This window comes from Muntiacus reevesi, chromosome 12 (assembly GCF_963930625.1).
Source record: "Muntiacus reevesi chromosome 12, mMunRee1.1, whole genome shotgun sequence".
In the NCBI taxonomy this organism is placed as follows: domain Eukaryota; kingdom Metazoa; phylum Chordata; class Mammalia; order Artiodactyla; family Cervidae; genus Muntiacus; species Muntiacus reevesi.
The window spans coordinates 66,693,668-66,717,330 of record NC_089260.1 but is presented as its reverse complement, the minus strand read 5'-3'; positions in this window follow the sequence as shown (position 1 = coordinate 66,717,330).

Here is a 23,663-nt window from a genome sequence, read left to right as displayed (position 1 = left end):
AGTCCAAGGGACTCTTAAGAGTCTTCTCTGACACCACAGTTCAAAAGCATCAATTTTTTGGTGCTCAGCTTTCTTCACAGTCCAACTGTCACATCCATATATGACACCTGGAAAAACCATAGCCTTGACTAGACGGGCCTTTGGGGAGTATCAAATAGTGAGAACTCACACAATGGAAACCACTTGAATATGAGCCCGGGCATCACCCAACCACCAATAGCAGCCCATGCAGGATGCCTCATATAAACAACAAACAAAACAAAAATACAAACCCAATCAGCAGCAGCCAGGATTATCACCTCACTCAGCCCTGCCATTCAGAGGAAAAGCAAACAAATGAGCAAAACTCAGCATAAGTCTCACCCTATACTAAGATTTCACAAAACACTGGGCCAGGAGGGCAGAAACCAAAAGGAACAAAGAATTCAACCTTGAAGCCTGAGAAAAGGAGACCTCAAACACAACAAGTTAAAAAAATAATAATGAAAATGCAGAGAGGATCAATTAACAAAGACCTAGGAGAATTAAAGCATAAACATACAGAGACAAACAACAAATTACTGAAATTAAAAATACTCTAGAAGGAATCGATAACAGAATATCTGAAATAGAAGGGCAAATTAGTGAGCTGGAAGCTAAAATGGTGGAAATAACTTCTTAAGAGCAGAATAAAGTAAAAATAATGAAAAGAACTGAGGATAGTCTCAGAGACCTCAGGGATAATATCAAACACACCAACATTTGAATTATAGGGGTCCTAAAAGAAGAAGAGAAAAAGAAAGGGTATGAGGGAATTTTTGAAGAGATTATAGTTGAAAATTCCCCCAACATGGAAAAGGAAAGAGTCAATCAACTCCAAGAGGCACAAAGAGGACAAACCCAAGGAGAAACATGCCAAGACACATACTAATCAAGCTAACAAAGACTAAACACAAAGAAAGAATATTAAAAGCTGCAAGGGAAAATCAAAAGTAACATACAACGGAAACCCCATATGCTTCACAGCTGATCTTTCAGCAGAAACTCTGCAGGCCAGAAGGCAATGGCAGGATGTGTTTAAAGTACTGAAAGGGAAAAACCTACAACCAAGATTACTGTATCTGGATAGGATCTCATTCAAAATTGATGGAGAAATAAAAGTTTTTCAGACAAGCAAAAGTTAAGAGAATTCAGTACCACTAAACCAGCTTGACAACAACAACTTACATAGTGAAGAAATACAAGAGAAGAAAAAACGTCTACAAAATCAACACCAAACAATAAAGAAAAAGGCAATAGGGACATGCATGCGTGTGTGCATGCTTAGTCATTTCAGTCGTGTCTGACTATCTGCGATCCTATGGACCATGGCCTGCCAGGCTTCTCTGTCCATGGGATTCTCCAGGTAAGAATACTGGAATGAGTTGCCATTTCTTTCCCCAGGCAATAGGAACATATATATCAATAATTACTTTAAATATAAATGGATTAAATGCTTCAACCAAAGGACATGGATACAAAAACAAGACCCACATATATGCTGTCTACAAGAAACCCACTTCAGACCTGAAGACACATATAGACTGAAAGTGAGAGGATGGAAAATATATTCCATGCAAATAGGAAGAAAGCTGGAGTAGCAATCTTCATATCAGACAAATTAGACCTTAAAATGAAGAAGATTATAAGTGATAAAGAAGGACACTACATAATGGTCAAGGGATCAATCCAAGGGAAAGACATAACAATTGTAAATATCTATGAACCCAACACAGGAGCACCTCAATACAGAAGACAAACACTAACAGACATAAAAAGAGAAATTGATAGTAATACAATTACAGTAGGAGACTTTAACACCCCATTCACACCAATGGACAGATCATCAAAACAGAAAATTAATAAGGAAACACAAATCTTAAATGATACATTAGATGAGATGGATCTCATTGATATCTTCAGGACATTCAATCAATCCAAATTCAGAAGAATACACCTTTTTCTCAAGTGCACATGGAACATTCTCCAGGATAGATCATATCTTGGGTCACCAATCAAACCTCAGTAAATTTAAGAAAATTGAAATCATATCAAGCATCTTCTCTGACAACAATGCTGTGACACTAGATATCAATTACAAGGAAAAAACTGTAAGAACCACAAACACATGGAGATTAAACAGCACATTTCTAAATAACCAACAGGTTACTGAAGAAATCAAAAGGGAAATCAAAAAAATCAAAAGGGAAATAAAAAAATTTCTAGAAACAAATGACAATGAAAACACGACAACTCAAAACCTATGGGATGCAGCAGAAGCAGTTCTAAGAGGGAAGTTTATAGCAATACAATCCTACCTCAAGAAACAAGAAAAAGATCAAATAGACAAACTAACTTTACACCTGAAACGACTGAAAACAGAAGAACAAAAACCCCAAAATTAGTAGAAGGAATGAAATCATAAAGATCCGAGTAGAAATTAATGAAAAAAAAAATGAAAGAAACAATAAAGATTAATAAAACTAAAAGCTGGTTCCTTGAGAAGATAAACAAAATTGATAAGCCTTTAGCCAGAATCATTAAGATAAAAAGAGAGAAGAATCAAATCAACAAAATTAGAAATGAAAAGGGAGAAGTTACAACAGACAATGCAGAAATACAAAGGATTATAAGAGACTACTATGAACAAATATATGGCAATAAAATGGATAACCTGGAAGAAATGGACAGATTCTTAGAAAAGTTCAATCTTCCAAGACTGAACCAGGAAGAAATAGAAACTGTGAACAACCCAATTACAAGAACTGAAATTGAAGCTGTGATAAAAAATCTCCCATAAAACAAAAGCTCAGGACCAGATGGCTTCACAGGAGAATTCTATCAAGCATTTAGAGATGAGCTAATGTCTATCCTTCTAAAACTCTCCCAAAAGTTGCAGAGGAAGGAATACTTCCAAACTCATTCTATGAGGTCACCATCACCCTGATACCAAAACCAAACAAAGACAACACAAGAAGAGAAAACTACAGGCCAATATCACTGATGAACATAGATGCAAAATTCCTCAACAAATTTTAGCAAACAGATTTCAGCAACACATCAAAAAGCTCATGCACCATGATGAAGTTGGGTTTGTTTCAGAAATGCAAGGATTCTTCAGTATATGCAAATCAAACAATGTGATACACCATATTAACAAACTGAAAGATAAAAACCGTATGATAATCCCAATAGATGCAGAAAAATCCTTTGGCAAAAGCCAGCACCCATTTATGATTCAACTCAGTTCATTTGCTCAGTTCAACTCTTTGCGACCCCATGAACTGCAGCACGCCAAGCCTCCCTATTCATCACCAACTTCCGAAGTCCACCCAAACCCACGTCCATTGAGTTGGTGATGCCATCCAACCATCTCATCCTCTGTCGTCCCCTTCTCCTCCCACCCTCAATCACAGCATCAGGGTCTTTTCAAATGAATCAGTTCTTTGCATCAGGTGGCCAAACTATTGGAGTTTCAGCTTCAAAATCAGTCCTACCAATGAACACCCAGGACTGATCTACTTTAGGATGGACTGGTTGGATCTCCTTGTAGTCCAAGGGACTCTCAAGAGTCTTCTCCAACACCACAGTTCAAAAACATCAATTCTTTGGTGCTCAGCTTTCTGAGCTTTTTAAGTCCTAGCTACAGAGAAGAAAAAGAATACAGATTGGAGAAGAAGAAATAAAGCTCTCACTGTTTGCAGATGAGATGATACTGTACTTAGAAAACCCTAAAGATGTTATCAGAAAATTACTAGAGCTAATCAGTGAATTTAGCATGTTGCAGAGTACAAAATCAATACACAGAAATCATTTGTGTTTCTATATATTAACAATGAAAAATCAGAAAGAAAATAAGGAATCAATCCCATTCACCACTGCAACAAAAAGAATTAGATATCTAGGAATAAACTTACCTAAGGAGACAAAAGAAATGTACACAGAAAATTATAAGACACTAATGAAAGAAATCAAAGAGAACATAAACAGATGGAGAGATATTCCATGTTCCTGGGTAGGAAGAATCAATATTGTGAAAATGACTATACTACCAATCACTGTGTACAGATTCAGTGCAATTCCTATCATATTACCAATGGCATTTCCCACAGAACTAAAATAAAAAATTTCCCAATTCATATGGAAACACAAAAGACCCCAAATAGCCAAAACAGTCTTGAGAAAGAAGAATGGAGCTGGAGGAATTAAGCTTCCTGACTTCAGATTATACTATAAAGCTACAGTCATCAAGACAGTATGGTACTGGCACAAACACAGAAATATAGACCAATGGAACAAGATAGAAAGCCCAGAAAGAAACCCATGCAACTATGGGTACCTTATTTTTTTACAAAGGAGGCAAGAATACACAATGGGGCAAAGACAGCCTCTTCAATAAATGGTGCTGGGAAAACTGGAGAGCTACATGTAAAAGAATGAAAGTAGAACACTTCCTAACACCATACACAAACTCAAAATGTGTTGAAGACCTAAATGTAGGACCTGAAACTATAAAACTTTTAGAGGAAAACAGGCAGAGCACTCGATATAAATCAGAACAAGATCCTCTATGACCCACTCCTCCTAGAGTAACAGGAATAAAAAAAAAGTAAACAAGTGGAACCTGATTAAACCTAAAAGATTTTGCACAGCAAAGGAAACACTAATAAGGTGAAATGACAACCCTCAGAATGAGAGAACATAATAGGAAATTAGACAACTGACAAAGGATTAATTTCCAAAATATACAAGCAGCTCATACAACTCAATGCCAGAAAAACAAACAACCCAATCAAAAAGTGGGGAAAAGACCTAAACAGACATTTCTCCAAAGAAGACATACAGATGGGTAACAAACCCTTGAGAAGATGCTCAACATCACTATTATTAGAGAAAAACAATTCAAAACTACAATGAGATATCACCTCACACCAGTCAAATGGCCATCATCGAAAGGTCTACAAGCAATAAATGCTGGAGAGGCTGTGGAGTAAAGGGAACATTCTTGCCCTGTTGGTGGGAATGTAAACTGATATAGTCACTGTGGAAGACAGTATGGAGATTCCTAAAAAAAAAAAAAAAAAAAACTAGAAATAAAACCAGCATATGACCCAGCAATCCCACTCCTAGGCATATACCCAAGGAAACCAAAATTGAAAAAGACATATGTATCCCATTGTTCAATGCAGCACTATTTACAATAGCTAGAACATGGAAGCAACCTAGATGTCCATCTACAGATGAATGAATGAAGAAGTTGTGGTACATACACACAATGGAATATTACTCAGCCATAAAAAGGAACACATCTGAGTCAGTTCTGATGAGGTGGATGAACCTCACAACCTATTATACAGAGTGAAGTAAGTCAGAAAGAGAAAGATAAATATCGTATTCTAGTGCATATATACAGAATCTAGAAAAATGGTACTGAAAATTTATTTAGAGGACAACAATGGAGAAACAGACAAAAAAAATAGACTCATGGATGTGGGGAGAGGAGAGAAGAGGGTGAGATATAAGGAAAGAGTAACATGGAAACTTACATTACCATATGTAAAATCGATAGCCTATGGGAATTTGCTCTATGGTTCAGGAAACTCAAACAGGGGTTCTGTATCTATCTAGAGGGGTGGAATGTGGCCTGATATGGGAAGAAGTTTCAAAAGGGAGGGGTACATGTGTACCTATGGCTAATCCATGTTGAGGTTTGACAGAAAACAACAAAATACTGTAAAGCAATTATCTTTCAATAAAAAAAATTAAAAACAAAACAAAAAAAAAATGAAGAGATTAAATTATTCTCATATGCTCCATGAGACTACATAAGACATTTGAAAATCAAGGGGAAATTTCCAACATTTCTTCTTAAGGTGCAGAAAATTTGAATAGATCGATGACAATGAAATTGTAAAGGTAATTAAAGGTATAATCAGGAAAATAGGTGTATTGGAGCAATGCAGTTTCAGAGTTGAGTTCCATATAACCTTTAAAGAACACATGCTTAAACAAAAATACATCATTATTTAAACAAAAACACAAAGGTAGGAACATTTGTGAGGTACATTACTGTGGTTAAAAATTTTTCTGGATGAATATACAAGATGTTTGATAAAGAGACATTTATGCAATCAGGGTCTATCAATCCAAAAGGAAAGGAAAAAAAAAATGCTTGTGTACCACATTATACTCCTGGGTTTATTTTTTCCTCTATTTTGAAAACAATTTGCATGTACTCAGTTCAGTGCAGTTGCTCAGTCATGTCCGACTGAGGGATGGCCATTTGACTGGTGCGATCCCATGGACTGCAGCATGCAAGGCCTCCCTGTCCATCACCAACTCCCAGAGTTTACTCAAACTCATGTCCATTATGTACTTGATGCCATCCAACCATCTCATCCTCTGTCATCCCCTGCTTCTTCCACCCTCAGTCTTTCACAGCATCAGGGTATTTTCCAATGAATCAGTTCTTCACATCAGGTGGCCAAAGTATTGGAGTTTCAGTTTTAACATCAGTCCTTCCAATGAATATTCAGGACTGATTTCCTTTAGGATGGAGATCCAATGGATCTCCTTGCAGTCCAAGGGACTCTCAAGAGTCTTCTCCCACACCACACTTCCAAATCATAAATTCTTTGGCACTCAGCTTTCTTTATAGTCCAATTCTCACATCCATACATCACCACTGGAAAAACCATAGCCTTGACTAAATAGACCTTTGTTGGCAAAGTAATGTCTCTTCTTTTTAATATGCTATCTAGGTTGGTCATAACTTTTCTTCTAAGGAGCAAATGTCTTTTAATTTCATGACTGCAGTCACCATCTGCAGTGATTTTGGAGCCCAAGAAAATAAAGTCTCTCACTGTTTCCACTGTTTCCCCATCTATTTGCCATGAAGTGATGGGACTGGATGCCATGATCTTAGTTTTCTGACTGTTGAGCTTTAAGCCAACTTTTTCACTCTCCTCTTTCACTTTCATCAAGAGGCTCTTTAGTTCTTTGCTTTCTGCCATAAAGGTGGTGTCATCTGCATATCTGAGGTTATTGGTATTTCTCCGGGCAATCTTGATTCCAGCTTGTGCTTCTTCCAGTCTGGCATTTTGCATGATGTACTCTGCATATAAGTTAAATAAGCAGGGTGACAATATGCAGCCTTGATGCATTCCTTTCCCTTTTGGAACCAGCCTGTTGTTCCATGTCCAGTTCTAACCGTTGCTTCTTAAACTTGCATACGGATTTCTCAGGAGACAGGTCAGGTGGTGTGGTATTCCCATCTCTTTCAGAATTTTCCATAGTTTGTGGTGAGTCACAGAGTCAAAGTCTTTGGCATAGTCAATAAAGCAGAAATATATGTTTTTCTGAAACTCTCTTGTTTTTTCGATAATCCAGTGGATGTTGGCAATTTGATCTCTGGTTCCTCTGTCTTTTCTAAATCCAGCTTGAACATCTGGAAGTTCTCGGTTCACGTATTGCTGAAGCCTGGCTTGGAGAATTTTGAGCATTACTTTACTAACGTGTGAGATGACTGCAATTGTGCGGTAGTTTGAGCATTCTTTGAGATTGCCTTTCTTAGGGATTGGAATGAAAACTGACCTTTTCCAGCCCTGTGGCCACTGCTGAGTTTTCCAAATTTGCAGGCATATTGAGCGCACCACTTTCACAGCATCATCTTTTAGGATTTGAAATAAGTCAACTGGAATTGCACGCAATAATTTTAATTAAAAAAAGAATTAAGATAATGTGAGCATTATCTTAATGTTCTTCCTAATTTTGAGCCCAGGTCTGTGTGCTGGAGTAGGTGAGTGAGTCTGGAAGACCTAGGTATTATTATGTGTGGAAATCTATTTGTTCACTTCTAATAATGATTTTATATTTTTCTTTAGTTATATAACATTCAGTTATTATTGGTTAGTTGCTAAGTGTGTTCAACTCTTTGTGATCTTGTGGACTATTGCCAGTCCTTCTCTGTTCATGCGATTTGCCAGCAAAAATATTGAAGTGTGTTGTCATTTCCTTCTCCAGGGATCTTCCCAACCCACAGGCTGAACCCACATCTCCTGCTTGGCAGGAGGATTCTTTACCACTGGGTCAACTGGGAAGTTCAACCTTCATTTACAGCTGGTCATATTGCCACCTAGGTGTGTGTGTGTGTGTGTGTGTCCAGTCACGTCTGACCCTTTGAGACCCAATGGACCATAGCCTGGCCGCCACTTCTGTCCATGGAATTTTCTGGGCAAGAATACTGGAGTGGGTTGCCATTTCCTCCTCCACAGTATAAGACTATAATTTCCTGCTCCCTTTTATGTAAATTATGGCCGTTATTGAAGATATTTTCATTAAAATCAAGTTACATGTTTTGTGTCACTTTGGAGAATTCTTAAAAGGAGGGACAAGCTTTCTTCTTCCCTATTTTCCATTTTGCTGCTCAAAAGGCAGGTATTGTTAGCTGAAGGACACATAGCCATCTTGAATCACGTAGTTAAACCACATCCGAAAGATGGGAGATAGGGGTAGCCTGACCTTGATATCCTGGAGCTAATCTATAAAACCTGGAATAGATCATTTTGGACTGTTCTACAGAGTCCAAAGCTTTTTTCTTGTTTTATAGGGAAAGCATTTTCCTCCTGTATCACCAATTAGGTTGTCATGCTAAATCAGAGATCATATGAATGTGTATTTTTCCCCCCCAATCCAGATTGCAAAATCAAGATAAAAACATGAAAATAAGGCTAGGTCTGGAGAGAATTTAAAGAAATAATGTAAGCGTCAATTTTGTAATTTCAGTTCTAGTTAAGTAAAAAGTGAAAGTGAATTCCACGAGGGCTGCTCACCATGTGATTGGCAATGAAGAATTCTGAAAGAAGCTACTCTTTACCCCAAAGATAGAAGATTCCACTGAGAAAAGTGTTTCTACATATCTTAAAAGAAAAACTATGCTTCCTCACAGTTTCTTCCTCACTTCAGGTATCCGACTGAATCTGGTACCCAAAACATCAAGAGCCAACTTTCTATCCTAGATTCAAAGACGAAATGTCAAGTAGAGATTGAATAAGCAGAGTATGAATCTGGTCCCAACATTGCATGGCAAATGCAAAGGGAAAAAATGGAAGTAGTGACAGATTCCCCCCCGCAACCCCCCCCTCCCCCACTTTGGGCTCCAAAATCACTGTGGATGGTGACTGCAGCCATGAAATTAAAAGATGCTTGATCCTTGGAAGGAAAACTATGACAGACATAGTGTATTAAAAAGCAGAGACATCACTTTGCTGACAAAGGTCTGTCTAGTCAAAGGTATGGTTTCTCCAGTAGTCATGTATGAATGTGAGAGTTGGACCATAAAGAAGCCTGAAGACCAAAGAAGTGATGCTTTCAAACTGAGGTGTTGGAGAAGACTCTTGAGGGACCCTTGGACTGCAAGGAGATCAAACCAGTCAATCCTAAAGGCAATCAACCCTGAATATTCACTGGAAGGACTGATGCTGAAGCTCAAACTCCAATACTTTTGCCACCTGATGCAAAGAGCCGATTCACTGGAAAAGACCCTGATGGTGGAAAAGATTGAAGGCAAGAGGAGAACGGGATGGCAGAGGATGAGATGGTTAGATAGTATCAATGACTCAAGGGACATAAATTTGAGCAAACTCCAGGAGGTAGTGGAAGACAGAGGAGCCTGGTGTGCTGCAGGCCATGAGGTCACAGTCGGACATGACTTAGTGACTGAGCAACAATAAAGCTGAGTATGTGCAATAGATTGCCGGGACTAATTTTGTATAGCACTTGAAAATCACTTTGCATTTTTTCCTCATACTGTTAGCACCATGTTGACTAGGGATATATTAAGGCTACAGACTGTAATTTCTACAAAAATCCCCTGGTCAATAATGTGAAAATATTCAAAATAATAGATATTGGACTTTTCTACATTCCTGAGACTATGTTGAATGCTCAGATTAATTTATTTAATCCATATAATCATAAAAGTTATCTCATTGTTATTACCCTTATTTAGGTTGGGAATATTGTGATATAAAGCTGGGCTAGCGACCTAATCCAAATAATACAACCGATATATAGCAAAGATAGTATTCAGGCATTGGTATGACCCCAAATCCTCACTTTTACACTGTGTTGACACTTAAAACGTCTGTAAATAATGCACTATGTAGCGGAACATTTAATTTAGTGTACAAAAGAGGCAAAAATCATGGACATAGACAGGGAGGTGTAGCCTTGATGAAAAAGTATTTAGTCTGAAATGCTTCAAGTATTCAGTGCCAGATGACACAGATGTTTCCAGAACCAAATCTACAGACCAAGCCCTGGAAAGCACATCACATACAATCTCAAGCTTGGGCTCAGCACAGCCCAAACCCAAAGCCATTCCAGGACCAGAGTTATAGAAGCACCTTTTAAATATTTGTTGAATAAATGAAGAAATAAGTGAAGGAATGAATAGATGAAAATCTGATGGCTGAACTTTCCCTGTTTCCTGTATGTATTAGTACCTTATTTATTATTAAGACCATGACCAGGCCTCCCAAGAATGGGTTATTCATGGACCAAAACTGTATAGATAAAGGACTTGTACCTGCCTTATTAGACCAAAAGACATTCTTTGGAAGATGCTTGATATTTTTGTGGCCCTATAATTTATTGTGGCTGGAAACATTTGTCTTAAGTAGACACAGCTATGTGGAAATTTTCCTGAAATGCTGGCAAAACTCCTCTAACTATGAGGATATGTTTCAGAAAAGTTGGGAGCCTGTCAAATTAAATCATAGGTTAAATACTGTACTAGAAAAAAAATGCAGTTTTGCAGGCAAACTAGGGTGGCTTCTATAATAACATAAAAATAACTTAGTGTAAAAGAATCATCATATATTCTAAAATGAAAAAGGACAGGGTATATTATACCCTGTATAATCATTTATATATAAAGGATATTTATATATGTAAAGTATATATATTGTTTCATATGTTTTGGATAGGTTTTGATTATCTGATTTTTTATTATATTTCATAACCTAAAAAAATGTGTATCTGTCATGATATAAGTATAATCTATTAACATTGAAAGAAAATAATTACCTTTCTCTAAACAATTCTTTGCATTCAGAAGCCCTCATCCAAAGAGCTTGGAAGATCACTACATCATTTTACACAAGCCACATGCCCTCTAAGCTTGCTCCAGTCACCACATTCGTTTGCCTTCTTCCATAGATCATATATTCCTCTTCTGTGAGCTCATATTAACTCTGTCCATCTGCACAGCCAGTCTACCAGTCCTTTGAGAGCAGAATTTTGCTGACTTTTTTCTCTGCTCAGCACTTAAAGCAGTGCCTTCATCCTAAATGGAATTAACACGTCCCTGTTTAAAACATGAAAAACGGCTTCACCTCGCTCTCAGGTGCCAAGTGAGAGCCTGTTTGATTGTTGGCAGTGCAGAACCCCGGGGCGACTACTAGCTGGTTTCCTTTACTACCCTAAAAGCTGAAGGAAGAAGGCAAAGAGAACTGTCCAAAGAGAAGGGATCCTGAGCCCTGTGGGGCTCCTGGGCATGGAAGCTTTTCTGTGTTCACTGTTCCTTGTTTTAGGGAACTCAGTCCAGTCTCCAAGACCTTCCCTGAGTTTCACAGACCAGAATCAAACAGTTTCTTAATCATGCAAGTGGTGGGGGATGCAAAAAGGGAGGAGCCAACCACCAAGGAATGATAGTGCAGCTCTGGGCTCTGCCTCAAGGGAACAATATTTGAGCTCTTTACCGAATTGAAGTGTTAGTTGTTCAGTCATATCTGACTCTTTATGACCCCCTGGGCTACAGCCCTCCAGGCTCCTCTGTCCATGGGATTCTCCAGGCAAGAGACTGGAGTGGATTGCCATTTCCTTCTCCAGGGGATCTTCCTGACCCAGGGATCAAACCCACATCTCCTGCTGTGCAGGCAGACTCTTTACCATCTGAACCACCAAGGAAAGATCTTATAGAAGTAAAACCCCCAACAAATGAGAGATGAAGCAATCTTCATTCCACAGAGAGTGGTCATGGTTTGATAACCTGTAGAACCAGAGGCTTCCCAGGTGGAGCTAGTGGTACGGAACCAGCTTGCCAATGCAAGAGAGGTAAGAGAGGCAGGTTCAATCCCTGGATCGGGAAGATCCCCTGGAGGAGGGCATGGCAATCCATCCCAGTAATCTTGCCTACAGTCCATAGGGTTGCAAAGAGCAAGACAGGACTGAGATGACCAGAGATACCCCCACCCCCACCCCATCCAAGGCCAGATTAAAGAGGGCAGGCCCTGTACACAACCTAACCTTATCAGCAACCCCACCCTTGAACAGATGGATATAGAGCGAAAGTGGAAGTGAAGTTGCTGAGTCATGTCTGACTCTTTGTGACCCTATGGGCTGTAGCCTACCAGGTTCCTCCATCCATGGGATTTTCCAGGCAAGAATACTGGAGTGGGTTGCCATTTCCTCACCAAATCCTCCAGAACTGGGACACACAGTTCTTCTTGACCCTCTTTGCCTAGCAAAGCACGAGGCTGAGCTTTCAGCACAAAGGTCGAGGCATGCAGTCAGTTCCATGACTCAGTGGGGAAGGGTGCAGGCCCTGTCTTCCTCACTGAGTTCTCCAGCTGAGGTTTTCTGTTGCTTTGAACCCAACTGGGTGTCACAGGGCAAGGAAGCTTGTGGAAGCCCACTGGCTGCACAGGTGGAGGAGACGGTGCACGGAACTTGGTGGAGAAGCAACCGAGGAAGTCCAGGGCATCCCTTCCCATCTTGGTGCTCTGGTTGCTCATCCGCAATGGGAGTGGGCTGAGCAATAATACTACTTTTTGTCATAGAACTGTTCTGCGCGTTGAAACAGTTAACACATGTCAAGTGCTTTGAACAGTACCTGAAACATAGCAAACACTCAAAACATTAAATATTAATACTGTTTTTCCCTGCTCACCATTATGTTCCTGTGGTTCTGACATCCATTTTCCAACATATTGCTTGTCTTGAACTTTTCTTTTTAATGAGTTCATCTGGACCTTCGACCTCTGGATAATGTCTTCATGTTTTCAAATTAATTAAATAAAGAGGCCATTAGACTGAGGTTATTGTAATGCCTTAGCAGTTTCATGAACAAACCAAAACCTAAGACTGTAAATGCTTCAAGGACAAGAAGTTGAAGCCCAAAGACAAGCCATCGCAAAAAGCCAAATGGACTTTCCCATGTAAGGCAACTGCTTACATTATAGCTAGTCAAATACTTTCCTTGCTTTACTTCTGTGTCTTTTCTATTAAAAGCTTTTCATGCTGCCCAGTTGAATCTGTTTGCAGAAATAAACTCTTAAAATTTTCTAATATGCCTTAGTTTATCTTTTAACAATACCTGTTTTCCCATTATCCTTGCATCTCATTCCTCACTGCTTTCTGTGGACCGCAATCTCAGTCCATTATTCTGGCACAGACATTTACAGCCTATGCTTTTCCAAACTGAACAGCTTGTTTGGTGTTTAAGACCTTTCTGTGTAACTTGGTTTCTTGGTAAGTTTTAAATAACTTAGTTAAAACTTCAAAATATAAGACAAATTATTACCCAGATGTTATTTTAAACACCCTTTCATCATTCTGTTTTTCATGCAGCCAGATAATTATAAAGACCTTTCATATTCCTTCAATACAATATGCACTTTAAAAATACATTCACAAAGAAATCTCACTTAATCTTCATGAGACACTTTTAGTGGTTGGCAGATGGGGCATAATTACCCCATTTTACACGTAAAGAGATTGAGGTTCAAAAAGTTGAATGTTATGCTTAACCACACGGCCAGTGGGCCTCAGACTGTGGAGTAGAATTAGGTCTCTTGAGTTCACTGGACCTTGTTGGATTCCTAATTTAGAGCTAGAATGGATCCTAGAGACCATATTTTAATAATCATTGCACTGTTTATTTTTTTTTTGGAATACTGACTGTGTCTCTGGCACTAGACTAAACTGTGTACAGTCTTTCTCAATACTGTGGCAGAGAACCACCATAAGTAACTTGCAAAAGTTCTTGAAGTTAGTTAGTAGCAGAACTCATACTCTAATTCAGATCTTCTCATGCCTAGGCAAAGATCTTTCTAGTTTTCCTTATATAATCTACAGGTTCCTCATTACTCTTAGAGACGATGCAAAGTTTTATGTTCCATAAGTCCTCCCCCTACTCTTTTTGTGTTTATTCTTTCTGCCACATAGTAAAATCTGGGCTATATATTTATATCATGTCTATGTTTAAGTGGAAGATACTTCATTTCAAAATATTATTGAGTCCAGGAATAGATACACACATATATGGTCAAATTATTTTTTACAAAGGTACAAAAGCAATTCATTGAAAAAAGAATAGTGTCTTGAACTGGAATATTTATATACCCATGTGCAAAAAGAAACTTCTATCCACATAAGAATTAGTTGACAATGAACTAAATATAAAAATTGCAGAAGGAAAAATAAGAAAAGAAAAAAATTAAATAAAAGCAATTTCCATAAGAAAACACAGAAGAAAATGTTTGCAAACTATTTTTAGGACAATAATTCTTCAATTTGACAGCAAAAGCTCAATCTATAAAAGAAAAATAATGATAATTGGACTTCATCAAAGTAAAAAACTTATGCTCCTCTAAAGATACTTTAAGAGGCTGTTTAGGGAAGTCACTGACTGGGAGATAATTTTTTTACAAATCCCACATCTGTTAAAGGGCCTACAAATGTAAAGAACTCTTTGCACCCATAATAAGAAAACAAACAACCCAAAAAAATATGGGCAAAAAATTTGAACAGACACTTCAGCTCATAACATATATATAGATGCAAATAATTACATAAAAAATTTTTAGCATTGTTAGTCACTAGGGAAATGCACATGAAATTCACAATGCGATACTGTTATACGACTATTGAAATAATAAGACAAGCCATTAAATAAAAGCCCTGTGTAACTGACAATTCCAAGGTTGTGAGGATGTAGAAAAAGAGAATCTCTCACAGATTGCTAGCATATAAGCAAAATGGTACCTCAGCCTTGAAACCTGTATATTATTAATGACTTGGCAATCCTACTCTTAGGTAAACACCAAAGTGAAATAAAAACTTTTGTTTGCACAAAATCCTGTATGCAGATACTTGTTACGGCTCTATTCCTGTTTGCCAGAAGTTGGGAACAACCCCAAAAGTCATCAGTTGGTGAATGGATGAAAAAATTGATATATAACAGAATATCACTGAACAGTAAAAAGAAACGACGGACATACATGACAATGTAGATAAATCTCAAAATGCATTATTCTAAATGAAATAAGCTATATTCAAAAGGCTACATACTGCATAACTCAGTCTATATGACATCCTTGCACAGGCAAAACTATAGGGACAGAAAATGGATACGTTATTATTGCCAGGGACTGGGAACTGACTAATTTCAGGCATGAAGAGATTTTGGAGGTGATGAGGCTCCTCTATATCTTGATGGTGCTGCTGCTGCTAAGTTGCTTCAGTCGTGTCCAGCTCCACGCAACCCCATAGACGGCAGCCCACCAGGCTCCCCCGTCCCTAGGATTCTCCAGGCAAGAACACTGGAGTGGGTTCCCATTTCCTTCTCCAGTGCATGAAAGTGAAAAGTGAAAGTGAAGTCGCTCAGTCGTGTCCGACTCTTAGCGACCCCATGGACTGCAGCCTACCAGGCTCCTCCGTCCATGGGATATTCCAGACAAGAGTACTGGAGTGGGGTGCCATTGCCTTCTCCCTTGATGGTGCTAGTATGTATAAATTTGTTAAAACTCAGGCTGTAAAATAAATAGTAAATGTTTTGCATGTAAATTATTGCCTTATTTTTAAGAACTGAAAAATAGTATTGTGTGATATGCACATCAAATTAAGCCCTTTTAAGAAACAACAAAAGAAAGGAGAAAACAATCAAAAAGGAACAGAAAAAAAGAATTAAGATGAGAAGACAATGAATAACCATGGATATGCAAGAATGATCAGTTTGCAGATGCCAGTGAAGAGTAACCTTAAGTCTACAGTGATTAGAACCAGGGGGCTCTATGCTGCACCTTTAAAGAGTACTGACAGGGACTTCTCTGGTGGTCCAGTGGTTGAGAATCTGCCTTCCATTGCAGGGGACTGGTGTTCCCTGGTGGGGAACTAAGATGCCACATTCCTCAGGACAACTAAACCCATGTGGCAACTATTGAGCTCTCATGTTGCAATGAAGACCCATTGCACCCCACTGTGGGTGGGTGGGTGGGGGTGCGGAATTCAGAGTATTTCCAGAAGTAGGGGAGAGAATGGTGCTAGCCTCTCCACTCATTGTAAGTACGCTTTACCTTTACTACTCTTGAGTTTCAAGGGCAAGTTTTATTAACAGAAAGTGATTCATGGCTCAAAAATCCTTTCAAAACTGCTAATCTCATCCAATGCTCTCTTATTTTTAGAAAGATTGAGAGATTTGTCTATGTTCACCTAGCTAGTAGCAGAATTGACTCTTGAGCAGGAGAGGCAAACTCAAATATCTATAGGATCAAGCAAACTAGATGAGTGACATGAGCAGGAAGAACATTGTAGCAAACAAGAGCATCCATCATCTCAAGAGTCCTGATCACTGCCATGCAGGTGTGCAGGCCCAGAGCCACCAGAACTTTTGAGTTTTGTTTGTTGTTGTTGTTTTCCTAAAGAATCTTGGAATCTGGATTTTCTTATGAAATCTCTTGATTTTTAAAAGTTATTAACCAGTTCCATTTTTGTTCACACAGTCTTAATAAATAAAAACCATCTGTCTGTTAGCGGGGCCTGGCTGCAAGCCCCTGCTTTGTGAGCCCTTGTCTGAATTCCACTCCAAGCCCATTCTGTGTGTTCCTCACATCTGATGGTCATCAACCTCACTTGAGCTGTGAGCTCGGAAACCACAGAAGGAAAGCGTAGAGCTGTTCTTTATACTCAGAACCATCTGGGCAAATGCCCTCAGCATGAAATCAAATGGCAGAGCTTCTGTATGTAGGAAATCCCTCACTCTATGCCCTTTGTCCAGACACACCCAAACAGTTCACTTCTCCCGCCCACCATCAGACAAATCCTACATGTTGTACAAGACAGCCTGCTCTTGATTGAAATGGCAAAGTTCCTGCCTAGGGAGACTATACATCATGTTTTCTCTTTGAATGGCAGTGCAGAGTAGTGTAAAGGGCAGAGGCTTTGGAATGAAACAACCCTTCACCAGTTACATAACCCTGGACCATGTACCTACAATCTCAAAGCCCATTTTCCTCAATTATAACATGAGGATGGTGGTACCGAAAGGATGGAATTGTTATAAAGATTCAATCATTACTATTTCAAGAACAGTGGATTGTCACATGGCTTTTCTTGTCATTGATATATTAATAATTATTGCATTTTGATTATTATAACAATACATATCATTATAAATACATGGGCCAGAGTCTAGGCTCTGACACTTACCAGCCCCAAACAACTCTGGGAAAGTTATAAAACTTCCCGAAGTTTGTTACCTCCTCCAGAAAATAAGAAATAAAATACCCAGCTCACAAAGCTCTTGCTCAGTCTTGTCAGTAATACAGTATCAAGGGGGATTAGCACAGTTTGTGGCCGACGGTACCTCCTTGATAAATAACTGTTATGACTATATCACTGCTATAGAGACATCCTAGTCAGTCTCACCCAGCAATGTCAGTTATGTGCTTGTGGTCTCTTTTCTGCAAGAGATGAAGCCGTGCAGTCCTTTTGCAGGAAGTTAGGATGATGTCCAAGCACTTATTTCCCTAATAAGAGAAATGTTGGCACCAGGCCTGGATATCCAACCTGCACGGGACATTAGGGGAAGATCACTTTGGCGCATCTGTCTCTTTAATTCTGAAATGGAGCCAGTGTGTTTTCCTCTAACAAGATTCTGGAACTAGTAGGAAGGCCCCCGGAGACTCCTTAATCTCTCAAAGATACTAAACTGAATCCTTGCGTAGATGTTCAGCTGAAACTTGAGGTTGGGATAAAGTCCATTTAAACTTTTAAAGCTCTCTGTGTGGGACTGGACAAAGCTCCTACATGTTTTATGGAACCCTAGACAGCTACTTAAACAACAAAGGCTCCCTGAGAGCCAGGCACAGCAGTGAGTTGTGAAAACACAGCCTGATAGATTTTGTCCATTCCTTTAGCACTCAATCTGCCACTGCCTCAAGTCATCTCCTGCAATGTTTCCTCACTTGTCAACATGTCTTTTCATGAGACTATACTCTGTCCCCCCAGTTGGAATATAGGGCCCCCCAAAACAAACCATGGCTCCAGGGTCTTGATGATCATCAACACATATTAGAGTTTAAGAAAATTCCACGTTCCACTTTGATTTTCCATATGATTTCATCAGTTATAAATATATTATTATTACACTAGCTTCTGCTTGGAGAAGAAGAAAGTCAAGCTCAGAAAAGTTAAGTGACTTTCAAGAAAACACTATTTGAAAAAGTGGCAGGGCTAAGTTTTGACCCAGAACTGTCCAATTTCAAAGCCAATGCTGAAGCTACCTGGTGAGTCAACATCCCTTAGGATGTGCCAGGAAGATTTTTTTTTTTTTTGGTAATGTTGAAGTAGCTTAGCTATAGTTTATTATAGTCATCTGCTAACTGGGATGAATCTTATATTTTTGGACCTAAATATCTAGATCCTCGGTTAAGGAGGTTGAATTGCTAGGATGAGTCCAAGGAGAAATGACCCACAGCCTCTGTTTTGCTAGACTTCATTTCATAATTTCCATAGTCCTAGCATTTTGCTACCCATAGACCCGGGTACATGGAGGACATGAGTCTCAGGTAAATACAGCATTAGACATGTCTTCTACTTTCTTATATTCTTATGTAAAATCACAGAATATTATTCACAAAGATGGATCATTGTAGAGAAAAAGATACATCTAATGGAAATAGGTGAGATAGACAAAGGCCGGTTTTGTTGATAGGAGCAACTAATTAAGCACCTATATGAGCCGTGTGTGTGTGTGTGTGTGTGTGTGTGTGTATCGGTGTGTGTTTGTGTGTGTGCGCGCACACCTGCCGTGCTATAGCTAGAGGCATTCCTTCCATTTGAGTCCCACTGCCTGCCTGTCAGAAGCTCTCAACCACCTTAGTTTTTGTAGCAGGATGGGAAGCCCCAGGATTAGCCATTAAATTATTCATTTTGCAGATTTACAGTGAATACCTTCTGTGACTAAGGCATTTGCTAGAGGTGAGGAATACAGAGATAAAAGATTCCACATTTCTGTCTTCAAAAAGTTTCCGGTCAGTTAGAGTTGTCACAGTTTGTACTGGGGTGACTAATTATGGGCAGAGGAGTACAATACGACAGATGGACAGATTGAAACACAGAGAAAAGAACCGCCCTACTGTGGTCACATAGGACCCAGATCCGGGTCTGGAACACAAACTCCAGTCACCGTCCAAACCCAAGACAACTGCCATGACACCAAGCATTCTCTCAAGACACTCAACAGAGATCTGTTGGGAGAATGTACGCACTTGGCAGCAGAGAGGGGAGGAGGCAGGAACAAGAGAAAAGACAAGGAAGTGAGGTCATCTATGCTTTTGAAGTTGAGCTTTTTGGCCCCCAACCTCAGTGCCACAGGAAGCTACTGGACAGATGTCAGGAAAGTGATGAGGCTTTAAAGGCAGAGGTTGGAGCCTCTCTTCAATAGACAGCTATATCTTTGAACAGTGTCTTTTTCGTATATTCCTCCATATTACTAAGTTTTCAGAAATAAAACATAGCTTTTATTCACTGCATTTTTAGATTGCAATTTCATGCTCCCTACTCCTGAAAGAAAATTTGAGGAACTGGATAGTAAACCTTTTGAGAGCTACCAAAATGCAAACATCAAGAGGATGGGGGAAATTGAGGGAGGAGAGAGGAGATAATCTTCCTAATTTCCTCCATGCTGGGCACTCGTACATTTCCTGAATGAATCATTTGGCTCTTCAGAGAAAAGAGATTTGGAAGGCTGTCTGCAGCCCAGAATTGTGCCAGGTCTGTGGCCACCTCTTTTCATCTTGCAAGGAAAAAAATGCCTTAGCACTTCATTGAGGGTGCAATGTTACTATTAAAAGAGGAACTGACAAGCTATTGAGTGAAGAACACTGAGGAGTTGGCTCAGCTCCCACAGAGCTCAAGCAAGCATTGGAAAAGAGGTGGCTGAATAAATTACTCCACATCTGTATCCTTTGTAGAAGCAGCTCAGTGATATGGGGAGATAATTCTGTACCACTGTGTTTTATCCTTGAATTAATTGATGTCTTCATCTTTGTCCTGTAGCTAGATAATAGCATCACAGAATTTAAAGACCAACTATTCATCATCACATTTTATATAAGGGAAAACTGAGGCAGTATCTAGAAAAGGCAGTATCTTACCCTCAGATATTCAAAATGTTAGTGCCACAATTAGAACTAGAATGCAGATTTCCTCACCTGTGCTCCAATAAACTGTATTTCTATAATCTTAGGTCCCAAAAGCAGGGTCTAAGATTCTCAACATTTTATATTTTCTCCACTTTTCCATATGACTTACTACAGTGTGGAACCCTCATTAAACATATTACTAAAACTCAGGTGGTGCTAGTGGTAAAGAACCTACCTGCCAATGCAGGAGACATTAGAGACACGGGTTTGATCCCTGAGTCAGGAAGATCCCCTAGAGAAGGGCATGGCAACCAACTCTAGTATTCTTGCCTGGGGAATCCCATGGACAGAAGAGCCTGGTAAGTTACAGTCTGGGGGGGGGGGTCACAAAAAGTTGGACAGACTGAAGTGACTTAGCATGTATGCACACAAATATCTTGATAGAAGTATCAATTTTAAACTATTTTTAGGTTAAAAGAAGACTTCAGGGATCACCTAGTCCAGTTCCCTTAATTTCTACATGATTGACTAGAGGTTTGGAAAGTAGAAATAAGTTGTATGAAGTCATACAGTCAATTAATGGCAGAAGTTGGCTTTATAGCTAGAACATAGCATTCTGATCTTAAACAAGCATTGGTTGATGGACAATGGTTCTTTCATCACCACCCTAATGCTGGAATATGATGGATTTATCATCCCATAGTTGCTTAATAGACAGAATGAGAAGTTTTGAGTGAGAAGATTTTCATTTGCCTCTTAAATGATAATATCCTTGTATGAGTGTCTCTGAATATATCAGATGAAATATTCTACCAGTCATTCTGGTTCTTCAGCATCTAGAATCTAATGACATTCAGAGGTTGGTCAAATAGTATAGAAGAAAGATCACAGAAAAAAATAAGTTTACAAGATAATAACAGATTAAATATAGGATGTCCACACACTGGTGAAGTATACAAATGGAAGAAAAAAAATGGTCTGGAAAACAAATCCCACTTTAATCACCATAGATTATTATGAATCCTCATTTGACAATATAAAGATGAGATGGATCAGATGATGTGGACTAAATTCTTTTTATAAAAGAAGGAAGCGAAAATATGCTGATGGAGAAAATTTGAGAAGACTGGTTGAGATATATCTTAGTCAGTTTGAGTTGCTATTGTAAAATAGCATCAACTGGGTGACTTTAAAAAAAAATTAATGTTTTAAAAAACATTTCTCACAGTTCTAGAGGCTGAAAATCCTGAGGTCAAGTGGTTGGTGGATGTGTCTAGTGAGATCTCACTTGCTGGCTTGCAGACCACCACCTCACATGGCAAAGAGAGAGAAAGAGGACTTTAATCCCTTCCTCTTCTCATAAAGACACTAATCCTATCATCCCCCACTGGGCCTCATTCCAATGACCTCACCTGAACATAATTACCAGCTTCCTAGGTGGTACTAGTGATAAAAGAGCCCGCCTCTCGGTGCAGGAGACACAATAGACCCCGGGTTCTATCCCTGAGTCTATCTCCAGGAAGATCCCCTGGAGAAGGGCATGGCAACTGACTCCAGTATTCTTGCCTGGAGAATCCCATGGACAGAGGAAGCTGGCAGGTCATGGTTCGTAGTGTCGCAAAGAGTAGCACGAGACTGAAACGCCTTAGCATGCATGTGCAAACACAATTACTTTTCAAAGTCCCCACCTCCAAATTCCATCACATTGAAGGTGAAGGTTTCAAGACATATGCTTTCGGTGGGGGAGACTCAGGCTTGTATTTCAGGAAGAATGGTGAGAACACATCCAGAAGTACACAAAGAACCCCCACGTGGCACTGTGTGATCAGCTGGCATCGTTAAAGAGGATAACGTGTAATCGGGCTGTGGCACCTTCTTTAGATGGGATTCCCTGGGCACACAAATGGAAATGTTGCCCAAAGACATTAACGATTCACTGGAGATATGCCTAGGAACCTAAGCTCAGTAGGAGCTGAAAGAAAAATAAGAGAGGGACAAAAACTCTTCTGGGGCAAAGCAAAATTTCATAGACTTAAAGGGAAAATGAAGCCAAAGATCAGGCCTGGTGGAAATATGGCAAAGGGAAATCTCAGAGGAGAGTCATGGTCAAAGCCTGAAAGGTTGACCTTTAAGATTTTATAGATGGCAAAACTCATTTCAGGAGTAGAGTGGTTACAATTGTCTATATTAGAAAATGGTCCTGAAAAGCAATGGAATGTGATGTCTGCTGGAGTCAGGGTGGTGAAGGAAAGTTAAAAGAAGAGAATGTGATGAATGATCAACACATATGATGTTTCTTAAAACAATATTAGATGTAAGAGTGGAGAGAAATTGCACTGCTTGACAAAAAACTCAGTTGAACCACGGAGAGCTGTTGAGACAGTGAAGGGCAAAGGTGTAGCCAAGAATGGCAGAAAGTCAGTAGAAATTAACTGGTCTATGACCCCTCTATGGAAAAGGGATCTTGATGTCTAGATTAAATTCAGTATAAGTCTGACCTTGTTAAGGCACCTATAGTTTAGAAGGAGGCCTGGGGCACAAATGATATTGAATGTCAATTCAAATCTCTTCTTACAAAGGCACCACACATCTTCTAAATTACATTGATTGGACAGAGTGATAATATTTAGTGTTCATTTTTCCTCTAGATTTTAAAATCCAAAAGAGCAGAGGTGGCTACCTTTGCCTTGAAATATAATAGGTGCTCAACAAACTAACTACAAGTGAGTTGAATAAATGATACAAGCAAAAATGAAAATGAGTGACCTTTATCAAGCCAGACACTCTTCTAACAGTTTACACACATTAACTCATTCAGTACTCAATATAATCCTAAAGGAAGAAATGTTGATTCTGAGCATAATATATGAATTGACTTTATTAGAGAGAATCTTGCTTTGAAATAAAGATGCTGATTGGTTGGGTGTAAAGCATTTATATACTCACACAGAAATATTTGTCTGTGATACACATGTATGTATTTATTACTTTATTTTAGATTGTTTGCAAGTCTATAAATCTAGATATAGAAATACATGAGAGGTATCTCATATAATTTTCTATTGGTATCTAAGTAGAATTATGATGATTTTATTTTATAGTGTGAAAACCCATTTGTGACTGGTTAATAAAGACTAAGTCACTATAAGCATATTTTATTTTTTTTATTAAATAGGTATATCAAAGTGATCTTGAGGAGTCTAGGGGAATCTTTCC